Raw genomic sequence first — 17,048 nt, forward strand, 5'->3', positions numbered from 1 at the left:
GCTGCTGAATGGGAACTTCTCAGGTTTTTGATAATTGTACAGACTTCAGTAACGTCTGTAGGTCTAAGGAAAAATTAGTTTAAATAATTGCCTGAAAGATAGTGTTTGTAAAATGAACCTATAGGGGGTCTGATTTTATTTGCAAGTTCCTCACCTATGGAAATAAAGAGGTCATTTAAGTTGTTAGCCAGTAAGGAAATGTTGCCATCCAAAGAATCCGGTAGCACTGGTGACTTCTGGCCTCTGTTTATGACTTTATTTAAAACTGCCCAAGTTTTTTTAGAGTCACCTTGGGCTGCACTAATATGTTCTGTATAGTAGCTACATCAGAAGAGCCACCACAAATTTTGAACAGCCATAACTTGTCAGATATACAACATATATGTGCTAAACTTCCCGTGCTTGATGAGATTCACACCCTGAATGGTCCTGTAGGGGTCATTTGCATTTTACATACAGCAACTAGTGGCAACAGAAAGTCACTCATTTTACTTCTACATTTCCTGTTTCTTACAGGTTGGTCAGTGTAGTTACAAGTCCTTTTTGAATACTAGATTTTAAGGCCTATATCCACAGGTCTCTGTCTTTTGACCCTTTGTTCACCATTAAAAGGGAGTAGATCTCTGAGATCTCTCTCTCTATAAAGGCACGAAATTTGACGCACTTGGTCGAATTAGCCCAATTAGAAGATTAATTTTGGTTATGAATAAGGGGGTGGCTGCACAGCTCAGTAGCTCAGTACCTTTTTTGTAGGACCCTCTTTAATAGGGTTTTTTCCACCTACTGTTGGTGTGTGAATGTATTTCTCATTTTATGATTTATTAAAAGAAAACATCTCTGTCAGCCATGCCCACAACAAAAAAGAGGCCCCCCACAAAAAAAATAGGCAAGTTTCCCCTGAGATGTTGACAGAGGGACGATCTGCCACCACCCTGAGCTGCATGCCATCCCAGTTGCGTGACGTCCGAGTTACACCAAACTGCGAGGGCCCATTCAGTCCTGCTTGTTATTATTCTGGATGTGGTTGTTGTTGCGGTCATTGTCGTAATGGTTGTTGCTATTGCTGTCATTTTCATTGTTCAGTGTTTCCCCTAGGATTTTTTGAAGCTGCGGTGGTGGGCTGCATCGGAGTCGGACTGCCTCACCATGTCGTGCTCCGGCCAAAATTGCATGATATAATGAATTTATTTTTTTTTTGCACATTTTATTTCCCAAAAGAACCATAACAAAGATCTATTTGAAATATTTCATGAGCCAGGCTAATGTCGTAGCTCTCAGCTATGGTTCATGTACGTAAAATGCGTAGCTGATTACCGTTACATTACCCTACGTAATACCTTTTATTGGCCCTAATATGTACTACATTAACACAACAATAATAGTACTTCTGTTAATGGACCAGTGGCGTAGGTTCGCATAGGGACGTTAGGGACATGACACTAGGAACTTTTCAGGATGCTCAAATTGTCCCCACCAAATTTTAAGCAACCTTTTTGCATTATATAATGAGTTCAATTATAGAGGTCATTTAGATCATCTTCACATATTTTGTAAGGATAGAATTGACCCTACCATTATCAGGTGAATTACTTTCCTTATGATCAGACTTACACTGACACCATTTTTTTCCCCCTCTAACGCACGTTTGATTGGCAGTTGACTAAATTCCCTTGTTTTCAATCCACTAGAAATAACTAAAATTATCTGCCAGTGCGTTAAGTAAATTTTACTCAGATTTCTTGAAATAAGATTATTATAGCTATTTTTTAACACACTTATTTTAAGCAAAAAAAAAAAAAAAGTTTTTCATCAGTAATGTTCTTAATTCAACACGTGATATTGTTCAAAACAGTATTTGAAAGCGTTTTCCCCCTTGATTTTGCTGGAAAATGACCAACCTTTAGATGTATGGGCTTAATAAGAACAAATGGTAATATTTAAGTAAAGTAAATTGAATAATCTGACCCATTAATCTGTTAACTAGTCTTTAACACTCAAAACAAGATGGAGAAAATTATTTGAATAGATTTCAGAAAAATCATCGTATTAAAATGTTCTAAATTAGCAGTGTGAAAGTTGGTACGTCAATACAGATTTTTTTTGCATTAATCATTTAGCCTATCAATTAATTAGGTTCAAATTGGTGGTGAGAAATGTAGCCCTGACCCCCGTTCACCCAATCTGTTGGGTCTTATTACGGTAATGTCCGTCCCCAGCAAAAAGTGTACATGGAGGTTATGCTGTTATATCGTCCCTACCAATATTGAGACCAAACCTACGCCTTTGTAATGGATCCATTTTAAGGAGTAGGGGGAAATTCTAATTGCCGTGTAAAGAAATCTAAAAGTTTCGGTGAGAAAGTGAATATTTTTTTGTTGTTGTTCGTGAACTCCATTTCCACACAAACGCACATTGAGGTACCAATTAGCTCAGCAAGGAGAGTAATTTTTCGAGTGTCCCAGAGCTCGCGAAACTTGGATAAAAAGAGCACATTTATCAAGGTTTCGTCAGCCGCGATTGCGTATATCCGTCCGCCGAAAAAGCCTGGTAGCAGATATAATAAGTACACCTGCCCCTCTGCTATTGAACACGTTGTTGATATTAGCGCGGTGGCGCTCTCCCCGCCTCTCGGCGCAATTTCATTCAAATTTGCCGTTCCGTCCAAGACGGCCGTCCACTGCTTACTTTCGACGAAAAGTCCGATCCAAAATACTGTAATGCCCCGGATGGGGGGAAGAAGGAGAGGAGTCTGTATTGGCTTACCCACTTTAATGTGGCAACAATAATAAAGAAAAACAATAACAAAATAACAGCGGGCTTCCATGACATGCGACCGCTATCTCCCTTCCCTCTACGTCACAGCCCCTCCTCCGATCGTCTCTTAAGGGGGCCTCGCAGAGCTACGGACATTACAATACACAATGAATAGGTTGGCGCTGAACCCTTCACACTAGGCTGCCGCTAGTTTGAAACGGCCTTAATTTTTTTTTTTCTTTAAACATCTGTTTTGCACGGCGTGGCGGCTTTTATTTTGGTGTGGCGGTGCGCCACAATAATTAATATGTAGGGGAAAGCCTGTTGTTATAGTGTCGTCATCGTTACTCGAAAATAATTGAGTCCAGATTTGATAGTTATTAACATAAATACATTGAGTATGATAGAATGCTGGTTCTGATGGTGAGCGTTAAAATACAAAGCTATATGCAGATTATCCTGCATGAGGCGGTAAAAACGTCTGGTAAGAACTGCCAGTACTACTGTTTTGAAAAGCTATTTTAAACACAAAAGTTGCATTAATATTTAACATGCTCTAGAAACAACATGATCTCATTCTCTCTCACTTCAGAAAAGAAGGATTCGCCAATAGCCATGTTTTGTATTATAACGGGAACCGTCTTCAGGGGGCTGGTACCTCGGTGGCTCCTCCTTGAAACTGCAACTGGTAGAGTGCAACAGTGAGCACTGGCATCGTCATGGGATTCTGTTCTGTGAACGTAGACACACACGTCACGTCAAATTTCGGACACTCGAAAAATGGGTCTCACGCCTCCAATTGCTAAGCTAAATGAGATCTCCATGTACGTTTGTGTGGAACTATAGTTCACAAACAAATAGCTATTCTGTTTTCGCCGAAACTAGTCAAGCTCAGGACAAGGCTATTACAATCTCTCCTACTACTTAAAACAAGAGCACTGGTCGTGCTATAAACTAATTATACTAAACCACAGCAAATGCACATGTATACATTTAAATACTACTTAACTGTATACTGTTCGCATGATAAACTCCAAACTACTCACCCACGGGCTCAAATGCACTGTACTCAATGTGATGTGGGACATCAATGGAGCGGTATGTGCGGAGCACTAAAATATTTCATATTTCAGACTAACTAAACCAATGTTCAAAAACCAACCGATGGGCCGTGTATTCTCTCTGTAATATCGTAGTGGGCCATAGGCGAGAAACAAATGTTTTTATTTATTTATTCATTTATTTTTCCAGCATTGCCGAATCAATCCAACCCTTGGGTTCATTCTGGGACAGGGACTTTATCAGCAAAAAAAACTTCTCATCATAATTATTTTTTTCGTTTGTCAATAGTTAGCAGTCTATTTTCCAGCATCATCACCTTGTTCAATGCAGATTCTTGACTCTTGACAAGGTGATGATGCTGGAACTTTGGTTTGGTGCTATTCCAGTGAGATTTACAAAAATGACTGCCTGAAGAAAACATCAAAATTCCCTCGGTCCTTGATGATATGGGGCTGCATGTCAGGCAAAGGCAACTTCAATAAATGCAAAAGTTTACATTGAAATTTTAGACAGCTTTCTTATCCCTTCAATTGAAAATATGTTTGTCATTTTCCAATATGACAATGCATCATGCCACAGAGCTAAAATGATAAAGCATTCCTTGGAGAAAGACTCATCCAGTCAGTGCCATGGCCTGCAAATAGCCCAGATCTCAACCCTATTGAAAACCTATGGTGGAAATGGAAAAAAAAAAAAAAAGTCCACAGCAAGACTCCGACCTGCAAGGATGATCTGGCAACTGCAATCAAAGAGAGTTGGCACCAAATTGATGAAGAATACTCAAGCCTCAGAGACTGCAAACTGTCATAAAAGCCAGCGGTGGTGCTACTAAATACTAGAGATGTGTTTTGATTGTTACTTCTTTCTTTGTTCCTCATGATTCCATAAATTTTTCCTCAGAATGGAGTGATTCCATATATATATTTCCCTGCACTTGCTCTATAAAAGTAACATTTACTGACCACTACAATGTTTTTTTTTATTCATTTCTTTTAGTGTTTCTGAATGCTAAAGATTTGCACTTTTGAACTAATTCATTATTTTTCTTCAAGCTTTTTATCTGAGTTTGTTCTACATGATATAATTTCTGAGTGAGTGCTCGTCCGAGACTGGTGATTCCATACTTTTTGCTAGGGGTTGTACAAGGGTGACTCAAGGATTGAAAAGACAAAATTAATTAAGTCACTTACACACTGTTGTCCAAGGTTTTAGCATCACCCACTGCTTGGTATGCATGTTTGATGGCAGAGGAACAATGAAGATATGGTATAAGCGTGCACATTTGGCAATTGATGCTAAGCATCTAAATAGGAGTCTGCAGCCACTCGTGTGTACAGTATCGACAGTACAGTACTTGTTACAACATTGATCCCAGGCTTTGCTTATTATGAGAAGCAGAATATGTGATACAAGTAAAGTGTGTGGTGATGCTACAGTATGCTGTAAATTATTTCAGACTTAAATTCTATAATTGGTTAAAATGTTACGTGGATAGATTTACGCAAAGTGTGTAGTTGTGCAAAGTTTTTTAGGAGGCCCATAGACTTTATAATGATATTGACGTGACATTAGGTGCGGGGCTAATTGATAGGGGGCCTGCATTGTTGGCGTGGCCGTCAAAGCTGACTGAGTGGACAAAGAGCTTTTTGCGTTGAAAATTTTTGTGAATAAATGCTTAAATCCCTGAATTCTTTATAGATATGAATGTAAAACAGTCTCGATTCTTGTTTAAAAGCAAAAAAACTTGCAGTTTGCATTTTTTTTACGTAAATATGTCGAAGTACGATGCTAGTCTGTCAGTCAATGTGGCGGCCGCCATATGTAAACAGCTTTTCCGGTAAAAATTCTTGTAAATAAATGCTTAAATCCCTGAATTCTTTTTGGATATGGACGTAGAACAGTCTCGATTCTTGGTTAACAGAAAAAACAAAAACAAAAACGTGCAGTTACCATTTATTTTCTCTAAATATGTCGAAGAATAATGCTAGTCTGTTATACCATGGGGCTGCAGCCTTACAACAAAGAGCTTTTTACGTTGAAAATTCTTGTGAAAAAACGGAAAATATAATAATTATCTTGAATTCGCGAACAAATCACTCCTGAGACAATCTTTCCTGTTTATATGCGGTACAGCTTTCATACTTTTCAACATAAAACCGGCATTGGATCGCTGCATGTCTCGCTGCGACCGACTGCGAATAACTAAAGCAGATTGTGGGATGGCCCCCTACTTGAAGGCATGGTGCAGTGAAAGTCGAATCTGACCCGTCAATATCATTATGAATTCTTGTGAGGCCTGCAGTGTTTTTACATAAACGTTTGCCAAACCAGACGCTTCTTGCACAGTGTCAAAATGACTTATATCACTCTTTAGAGACAATGTAAACAAATTTATGACATTATTTTGAAATGGTTTATGTATAAACGATCACCTCAGAATCCTTTGTTTCAAAGTTTGCATTTAGGATTGCTACAATATACAGTGGGGCAAATAAGTATTTAGTCAACAAATAATTGTACAAGTTCTCCCACTTGAAAATATTAGAGAGGCCTGTAATTGTCAACATGGGTAAACCTCAACCATGAGAGACAGAATGTGGGAAAAAAAAAAAAACAGAAAATCACATTGTTTGATTTTTAAAGAATTCATTTGCAAATCATGGTGGAAAATAAGTACCGTATTGGCCCGAATATAAGACGACCCCGATTATAAGACGACCCCCTCTTTTTCAAGACTCAAGTTTGAAAAAAGACTTTTTGAACACCAAATTAATTTTTATACAGAAACGACCACGGAAAGCTTTTCTCTGACTGTGAGCATTTTTTAGGCGATCTTTTTGAGCTCTACATCTCCGTACATTACACTCTGTGACACCATATTTCACAGCCGCTTTGCAGTTGTTTGAAGACACCGCCTCATTTATCACCATCAACTTGAAGTTTGCGTCATAACTTCTCCTCAGCTGCCGGTGTTCTGCCAAAATGTCCTACATCGGCGAAACGTCCTACATTAGTCGAATTTGACACCTAAATTACTACCGTGTGCTCTAAACTTGTTTTGTTTAGATGCATACAGGAATAACGTACTAAAGAAATGCCTGCAGAAAATACTTAAATGTAGTTATGTCAAATAAGGACGGTTTAAATACGCTACGTGACTAATGTGGTCAACTGCTTCAAAGCTAACACAAAAAAACACAATGGTTAAAAGTATGAGAGGGTAATACATGCAAAAAGTATCTTTGAGGCTGTGAAAAGGTTCTAAATAACTAAATAAAAACAAAAATAGTGAGTACTCGCCGCTTCCAACCGATGTGCGCATGCGTGTGAATGTATATGCAAGCGCCCTGAGCATTGTGTAGGACGTTTCGCCGCGTAGTAAGGAATGGCCAAACACCGGTTAACCTGGCCAATCTTCGACCCACTTTTCTCCAAATTGTCGCGAAGTTTCTCCATTTTCGGTTATCTCTTCTATTACCGGTATTTTCTTCTCTTTTCCTTCTTACCACTTTCTTCTTCGTGTCAGGGGGTTCGCTTTGGCCGCCCGAGTCGCGTTCAGCATTCGATTCATTGATGACTGGCGCCATCAAGCGTCGTGAATGGGTATATGTCTAGGCCGCAGTTTTTTTTTTTTTTTTTTTTTTTTTTTTTAGGCCGCAGTTATAAGACGACCTCCTCTTTTTCAATCTTATTTCAGTGCAAAAAACATCGTCTTATATTCGGGCCAATACGGTATTTGCTCAATACCAAAAGTTCATCTCAATACTTTGTTATGTACCCTTCGTTGGCATTATCGGAGGCTAAATGTTTTCTGTAACTCTTCACAAGCTTTTCACGCACTGTTGCTGGTATTTTGGCCCATTCCTCCATGCAGATCTCCTCTAGAGCAGTGAGGCTTTGGGGCTGTCGTTGGGCAACATGGACTTTCAACTCACTCCACAGATTTTCTATGGGGTTGAGATCTGGAGACTGGCATGGCCACTCCAGCACCTTAAAATGCTTCTTACGAAGCAACTCCTTTGTTGCCCTGGCTGTGTGTTTGGGATCATTGTCTTGCTGAAAGACCCAGCCACCCACGTCTCATCTTCAATGCCCTTGCTGATGGAAGGAGATTTTCACTCAAAATTTCTCAATACATGGCCCCATTCATTCTGTCCTTTACACAGATCAGTCGTCCTGGTCCTTTTGCAGAAAAACAGCCCCAAAGCATGATGCTTCCACCCCCATGCTTCAAAGTGGGTCTTCGGATGCAATTCGGTATTCTTTTTCCTCCAAACACGAGAACCTGTGTTTCTACCAAAAAGGTTCTATTTTGTTTTCATCTGACTGTAACACATTCTCCCAGTCCTCTTCTGGATCATCCAAATGCTCTCTAGCGAACCGCAGACGGGCCTGGACGTGTACTTTCTTTAGCAGGGCGACACGTCTGGCAGTGCAGGATTTGAGTCCCTGGCGGCGCATTGTGTTACTGATAGTAGCCTTTGTTACTGTGGTCCCAGCTCTCTGTAGGTCATTCACTAGGTCCCCCCGTGTGGTTCTGGGATTTTTGCTCCCCGTTCTTGTTATCATTTTGACGCCACGGGGTGAGGAGGGAGTTGAAAGTCCGTGTTGCCCAACAACAGCCCCAAAACATCACTGCTCTAGAGGAGATCTGCATGGAGGAATGGGCCAGAATACCAGCAACAGTGTGTGAAAAGCTTGTGAAGAGTTACAGAAAATGTTTGGCCTCCATTATTGCCAACAAAGGGTACATAACAAAGTTTTGAGATGAACTTTCGGTAATAAGCAAATACTTTTTTTCCACCATGATTTGCAAATAAATTCTTTAAAAATCAAACAATGTGATTTTTTTGTGTATTCCAATAGGTCATTGATAAGCTTCCGCCAAGAATTAATTTATCGTTATAAAAAGCTGTCAGTTTATACCATCAGATTGAAACAGAAATTTTCCACTACAAACTGTTTGTTGAGAAAGACATTCAGTGGTTAAGAATGTTGCAAAAATATAGTGTTGCCGTATAAATGTTGCACTGAAACATTCTCATAGTCCGTGAGGAAAACAATAGTTTTTGACGGCTTGTTTGCGAAAGTGCAAACGCAAACATTGTTGATTTTTCCCACTTAGCAGAATGTCGTAGGTTAATATCCTGACCCAAGTAATCGTTTATATAGTTTAATGTTATGCTAACTGTGATGCAGGTCGGACTTCCTGTACCAAAATTAGTTGTGTGTTCCCCACCTCACAACTTTGATGTCTTTTTACATTACTTATAATGGCTGCTGCTGTCTGAAAAAAAAATCCAATATCCCTCCTCTTCGAAGGGGGAGGAGGAGGTGGCATGTTGTCGACAACATTTTTCTGTCAGGGCTGTTTGAGTGTGAGTAGGTGTAGGTCAAGTCAACAGCCAATCAAAGGTGCGTTTGTGAGGGAAAATCTCCCTCAGAGATACGGTGAGTAGGTCGCTCATCCGGGAGGTACTCGGTTAGCCTAGGAACGCCTTGGGATCCTGCCGGAGGACTTGTTTGAAGTAGCTTGGTAGAAGGAAATCTGGGTTTCCCTGCTAAATCTGCTGCCACCGCGACCCGACCTCCCAGATTAAGCGGTACATAATCGATGGATGGATGGAGGTTTATTAAATTTTTTTTTGCATGAATCTGCAAGCTCACAAAGCAATTTTGAGGTACACCTTTTCATTCAGTACCAGGTCACACTGGAGTTTAAAGTGTGTATAACACCAGAAAGCATGTTTGTTTCATATTTCACGCGGTGTTTTATGCTCCTGAATGAAATGGATCGCTTGGATTTGTGTGGAAGCGATCGTTTCATGGATTCAATTTTTGAATCTTGCGCCATGAAAATGAGTGACTTCCGGCTTCAGTCTCGGTTTTAGGATGAATGCGAATGTGACATCAACCGGGTCAGCATCTCACAACACAGCATTGCTTTATAGCATGCAGTTGGACTGCGGATTCAGCTGATTTTGTGGATTAATTCGTTTATTTTTCGTATCACGCCAGCCAAACGGCTGCAGAAAATTGCTGCTGCACCAGGGAGAGGCGTGTGAGCCTTTTTGGGTTTCGAAAGGTTCCCGTTTGTGACATATTTATGTCACACTGCTGTTGCCATAGTGTGCACTTCCTGTGGGTGTGGTATTACAGTATAAAAAGGAATCTCTGTTATGTCTCTGTGACATATATGATGAGAAGCACCCTGAATAAAAAAGTGTTGTTCCATTCAAGTCTCGGCCTTACATGTACTTAGATTAAGGAAGTACATAACAAAAGTGGCGACGAGGACGTCTGGACCTGCGTCAGGTTGGACGTGCTGTTTTTGGAGTTTACTGCGGGTCGCAGTGCTCCTGGGAACGGACGGCGCCGACCTCAGCTTCCACGTCGTGACTTCGTGGGGAGGACGAGCGGAGTTTTCAATAGGAGCTTGAAGGTGCTGTATAACCAGGCGCTATGGCGGGAGTTATCGGCTCTGTTGGTCTTTTTGATGAGCTTGTGGAACAGTGGAGCTCGTACACAGAGCGGTTCGGCTATTTCGTGGAAGCTAACGAAATAGCGGAAGAGAAAGTGGTGCCCACGTTTTTGAGCGTTATTGGGCCAAAGACTTTCAATTTACTGAGAAACTTGCTTCAACCCGATAAACCTGGTAGTAAAACGTACAGGGAAATCGTGGAAACTCTTAATGGACATTTTTCACCCAAGCCCAGGGGTCGCGTTAACCGAATATTTTCCGTCGTTGACCGGTTTTTTTAAACGGTGACGGAAAAAACTGAAGTCCGTCAGTCATTTTGACAGGTTGCAATTCACACCCCAGACCACAGGGTGGCAAGTGAGCATATTAATTAGCTATCGTCTCTCTTAATGCATGACGTCGTTGGCTATTCTGTCAGAATATTGTAGCGTCACCGGGGTCTGGCGGCAGCACCGTGATTGAAACATCAACGCGAGGTTCTTATTGGTGCACCCGGTGTGCCAGCGCGCCATCCAATTGGTGGACTAGATTGCCGCCTGTGTATAGACAAAGTTTCCGAGGTACTTCCGGTTTACTTCCTTATGTCTTCCTTCCCCTTCCGTTTCCGCCTGTTTACCATTGAAGTCAATGGCGGTGGAATCGAAGTTGGAAGGTCTTTATACAAGATCCCGGGAATGTTATTTTGATGTAGGCGGGTGGAGAACCAAGCCAAGGCCTCCATGCTTCGTACCATGTCGATTTCCAAACCATGGGTGGTCGTACTCGTCCTTCAGGAGGGAGGGAAGGAGATGTACAAAACTGACAGCTCCTGCAGTCATGCCCCCGCTGTTATGGAAGGTAATGTGCTCTAAAAATACGAAACCTAAAATCTGGCGCATGAAACGACATGTTGCCTTTGCTATTGATATTACGATGATGATTGTAATTACGAAGTTTAATCATTTTTGCAACAGCTAGCTTCTGCTACTGCTGCTAGCCGCCTGTTGCCAATCGTGTTTGAATGCACCGCATAAATCAAAGTGTTACACGTTTTTATTCGTTTGTTTACAGCTGGGAAACGCTGTTATAAAAGGGAAGACAACTTGACTTGTACGTTGATGGACATATAGCGAACATATATCGTTTGCGTTCCACAATGATGATGACAGCTCGACTCCCGGGAGAGGCTGAGAGAGAGGCAGGAATTGTGACAGACGGTGGTTCGCCGAGATCGCCGTGATCCAACTACGAACTTGTGAACGGTAGCATCTTTAAATATATGTTATTGGAGTTGGAATTACCGAGGACGGAAAAAAAGCACATCTAAATGCCGCCAAGGGCCTCCGTGATGTCGCTATTTGTTCACGAGGCTCCGGAGCTCTGCGGTCTGATATCACATTCTCGTATGCTATTTTTGCAATACTTTTATAAATGGGATTTATTGACCTGTTTTGGAGTGCACCAATCGTTTTAAATAAAACAAGAAATGGAATCATGTCTAAATGTTTTATTGCGATCAATGCCTGCAATAAAAAAAAGAATGACATACTATTTGTGTTTACATCATATGTACATAACCTTGTAGCATTTCCTTTTAACAAAACAATCCATGTCAGCCCTTCTGCAGTCGGCAAATGTAATATAACTTGTAATTTCACCACATTTTGGTCACTAATGGCCGTAGTATCAATCCATTCCTCACGTTAACACAGGCTGACCGTTGTTAATAATTTTGTCCACAAATGATCAACGAAGTGACACGAACTGCCATCCAATCTCATCTACGTGTCATCTAGGTCGTGCTGAATCAATTTTTGAAGATTCCATGGGTTGCTCTGGCTTGATTTCGTAGTTTTATGGTCGTCAATACACTGCTAATACACTGCTACTCAACCGGACCGGAAGTGCGAAGCAGACATTTTCCAAGATGGCAGCGCCCATATTTCGCTCAGGAAACTTGTCTATAGACCCCAATCACATGACGTCACAACTCCGACCCCTGACTGGAGCAGCCATATTGTCCGTCAGCTCGTCGTGTTTACACATTACCGCTACGTACATGCCTCCTATTACGGCATGTTTTTCTGCTCGTTAACATTAATAATCAAAATGGCGAAGGCGTGTGTGGCGGTTGGTTGCAGTAACAGAGAAGATAGACGGAGAGACTTGAAGTTCTACCGTATTCTGAGAGACCCGAAGAGGAGAGCGAGATGGACTGCTGTAATTCGACAAGAAATCTGGGCACCAAACGATCACCACAGACTATGTAGTAGTCATTTTATATCTGGTAAGCTGCATTTAATATATGTTTAGAAGATTTTGGGCTGACAACCACAATTAAGATCATTGTAAGTAAGTTGTTGAGTAAAAAGAGGGAGAAAAATACATCTTCCGTGTCTAATTTTTCGCCGCCAAGCAAGCGTTACAATATTATTTAGAAATGAATGAAAACTAAATACTATTGAATATGTCATCATTATCATTTTAAAAATTTAAGTGACTAGTAAAAACAGATTATGACCGGATTTTTATGAACCTGTCAGTCAAAATGACAGACAACGAAAATGTCTAGCGCAACCTCTGCCCAAGCCCCTTGTGATAGCAGAGAGATTCCGATTTCATAGGAGAAATCAGGAAGAGGGGGAATCTGTCACTATGTTCGTAGCCGTGCTGCGGAAGCTGGCTGAACATTGTGAGTTTGGTGATGTTTTAGAAGACACATTAAGAGACAGATTGTTATGTGGACTGAGAAACGAAGCAACACAAAAGAAGTTACTCTCAGAAAGTGGACTGACATTAAAGAAAGCCTTTGATGCAAGCGTGGCTATGGAAATGGCTTCAAAGGAGGCTCAACAACTGAACATTACGAGCAGAATACACCAAGTGGCAAGTACCCAAAGCAATGTTGCTGGTCCCTGTTTTAGGTGCGGTAAAACAGGGCACCTTTCCTCCACCTGCTGGTGCAAAGAAATGAACTGTCATCATTGTGGGAAGAAGGGTCATGTTGAGCGTGCCTGTCGGAAAAAAACAAGCACAGACAAAGATAAGGAAATGAATGACAAGAAGAAAACAAAGAAATATGTCAAAGCGGTAGAGAGTGCCTCTACTTCCGAAGATGAAAGTGACGTGCACACCGTGCATGTAATGAGCGTGGACGGGAAGTCAGGGTGTTACTGGGTCACACCAAAGTTAGAGGGTCACCCAGTCAAAATGCAAATAGATACTGGATCACAGGCATCGCTTGTGTCTTACCAAGTCTATAAACAGTGTTTGAGACACCTTCCATTACGACCGTCAGACAATGTGTTCAAAGCGTACACTGGACACAAAGTGCACATGAAAGGAATGACTGACATTACTGTGCAACGCAAGGATCAAACTGCTAAACTTCCAGTGTATGTCACAAAAGGGAATTTTGCTTCCATAATGGGACGACTGTGGATTAATGCACTTCGTGTAAATTGGCTAGAAGTTCGGCAGCTGTCAGACGGTTCTTCACAACTACAAGTCATACTGGACAAGAATGAAGAGGTTTTCCGTGAGGAATTGGGCAGCATGAAGGACATTACAGTGAAATTGCACATTAAACCGGAAAGCAAACCTGTGTTAATGAAGGCTAGGACAGTGCCGTATGCTGTTCGTGACAAAGTCGAGGCTGACCTGGATGCGTTGGTCAAAAGAGGGGTTTTGGAACCAGTCACCACCAGCGAATGGGCGACACCAATTGTGGCGGTTCCGAAAAAGAATGGCGGAATTTGCACATGTGGCGATTTTAAAGTGACTTTGAATCTGGTGCTTTGTGTGGAGCAGTACCCACTTCCATTGATCGATGATTTGTTTGCAGGTCTGAGTGGTGGTCAAAAATTCAGCAAAATTGACCTCAACCAAGCTTATCTGCAGATGCATGTGGATGAAGAATCACGGGAGTGGCTGACAATTAACACGCACAAGGGACTTTTCAGATATTGCAGATTACCTTTTGGCATCACATCTGCTCCTGCTCTGTTTCAACGGGCTATGGATCAAATTTTGAGTGGATTGCCAGGAGTACAATGTTACTTGGATGACATTCTCTGCACCGGTGCCAACGACGAGGAGCATCTTCGCAACCTGGATGCTGTCTTAAAAAGGCTAAGGCAGTATGGTCTTCGAGTGCGCAAGGAAAAATGTGAATTTTTGAGACCATCGGTGGAGTATCTCGGGCATGTGATGGACCATGAAGGACTACACAAGGCTCCATCAAAGACAAAGGCAATTGTGGATGCACCCGCCCCAGAAAATGTGAGTCAGCTTAGATCTTTTTTAGGTCTATTGAACTATTATGGACGGTTTATCCCCAATTTGGCATCACTTCTTAAACCATTGCATGAGCTGTTGTGCAAAGATGTCAAATGGAAATGGACGAATGAATGTAACAAAGCTTTTCGAAATGCGAAAAACGCCCTGATTACCAATATTTGTATGGAAGGAAGTTTACTCTGTTAACGGATCACAGACCACTGACAACGATTTTGGGACCTCATGCAGGAATCCCTTCACTGGCTGCTGCACGTCTTCAGAGGTGGGCTTTGTTGTTATCAAATCACTCATACGACATCAAGTATCGTAAATCTGATTTGCATTGCAATGCTGATGGACTTTCGAGGTTGCCACTTCCTGTCACAAAACATGAACCTACCTCAGTGGACATATTCTATTTCCGAAATGTTGAACATGCACCAATTTCAGCGTCGCAAGTAAAACGTGCAACTCGGAACGACCCCGACCTGTCAGTCGTCATGGACATGGTAATTAAAGGACAAACCAAGTGTGAGAACACCGCTCTCAAACCTTTTTTGGATAGGAGGTGGGAACTTTCTGTTCAATCGGGTTGTTTGCTGTGGGGGAGGAGAGTGATTGTGCCACAGTCATTGGGTGCTAAAATGCTTGCGCAACTGCATGCAGGTCACAGTGGTACTGTTAAAATGAAAGAAATGGCAAGAAGTTATTTTTGGTGGCCAGGATTAGATAAACAGATCGAAGCGACAGTAAAAAGTTGTTCATCTTGCCAGAAGATTCGCAACAATCCACCTGCAGCCCCAATTCATCCTTGGGATTTTCCTCAGGACCCTTGGCACCGCATTCATATTGACTTTGCGGGGCCTTTTGAAAATCGAATGTTTCTGGTTGCTATCGATGCCCATAGTAAGTGGCCAGAGGTAGGAAGGAAAAGGCAATTGTGAAGTTAGGGGAGATGTTTAGTCGTTTCGGAGCCCCTGCACAACTCGTCTCAGACAATGGCCCCCAATTTGTGTCAAAAGAAATGGTTGAATTCGTGCAAGCCAATGGGGTTCAACACATTAAGTCGGCTCCCTATCACCCGGCAACCAACGGCCTGGCAGAGAGGTTTGTGCAGACCCTCAAACATGCTCTCAAAGCATCACAAGGGCAAAGTACACTCCATCAGAGACTACACGAATTTCTCCTCAAATACCGAACATCTGTGCATGCAACTACCAAAGTATCGCCAGCGAGCCTCATGTTTTCTGGAGAGATACGAACTGGCATGGATCTTCTGAAACCACCAACCCTGAGTGAGATTGTTCAAATGGATCAACGGAAGCAAGTCAAGTACAGAGACCTGCATTCCAAGAACTGAGTTTTTGCACCTGGTGACTCTGTTATGGCCCGGAGTTACCAGAGTAAGGAAAAGTGGGCCCCTGCCACCATCATTGTTCAAACCGGGCCTGTTTCCTACACCGTTCAGACAGCTGATGGTGTTTGGCGTCGCCATGTGGATCAATTGTTGGGAACATCAGACACTACTCCAGAACTGTCTATTGATTGTGATGATGCTAGCAGTGTATTATACCAGAAATGTCTAGCTTACCGGATGTGCCAAAAATACCAGAAATGTCTAGCTTACCGGATGTGTCAAACCCAAACAATCCTGCTGTAATTGTGTCTAATTCAACCAATGCACAAACGGAACCTGAAACGGTATCGGAACCTTTTTCCACAAGTGGGAAATCGGAAGTGACTGTTGAACGTCGTTATCCTGCACGCGACAGGCGACCGCCTGATAGATTGGATTTATAAGTAATAAGTAATGAGGGGAAAACAGGAGGTATTTTTGTGTTTATTCCTGGGACATGTTATGTAAGGGGGGAGGAGATGTGACATATTTATGTCACACTGCTGTTGCCATAGTGTGCACTTCCTGTGGGTGTGGTATTACAATATAAAAAGGAATCTCTGTTATGTCTCTGTGACATATATGATGAGAAGCACACTGAATAAAGAAGTGTTGTTCCATTCAAGTCTCGGCCTTACATGTACTTAGATTAAGGAAGTACATAACACCGTTCACTGCGGATATTAGCCAAAACAAGCTCTACTACTGTGGGACCATTGGACTTGAGGAAGTGAGTAAACATCGTATTTGGTGTTATGTCAAATACTGGAATCATGGCAGACGTTTTAATACGGAGGTGGCTTGCATTTTGTGGCTGATTGTCCAGAATGCCACTCGGCTGATGACCAGCGGCTTGTTTGGACACTCCCCGCTATACACGGCTAATTGCCCTCTTCGTGTGCACGGTGTTCTGTCAAATTTTCAACCCCATCAGAAATTGGAACATTGTATTAAAAATGGCCGCGAATACAGCGATTACAAAGTAAACGCTACAAACTCTCTTGAAATAAAGGACTATTTACTTACGTTTGATCATGGACTGACATGTAGAGAAGTTCTCCTCAGACATATTCTGCCACGTTAGCTGCAAAACAACTG

At 41.9% G+C, this 17,048-nt stretch overlaps 1 protein-coding gene across 1 annotated transcript in view; it reads left to right on the plus strand.

The window, feature by feature from the left end:
* Positions 1 to 17,048, plus strand: part of prima1 (proline rich membrane anchor 1) — a 117,373-nt gene that overhangs the window by 60,057 nt on the left and 40,268 nt on the right. The window lies entirely within an intron of this gene.

This window comes from Corythoichthys intestinalis, chromosome 15, assembly GCF_030265065.1.
Source record: "Corythoichthys intestinalis isolate RoL2023-P3 chromosome 15, ASM3026506v1, whole genome shotgun sequence".
Classification (NCBI taxonomy): domain Eukaryota; kingdom Metazoa; phylum Chordata; class Actinopteri; order Syngnathiformes; family Syngnathidae; genus Corythoichthys; species Corythoichthys intestinalis.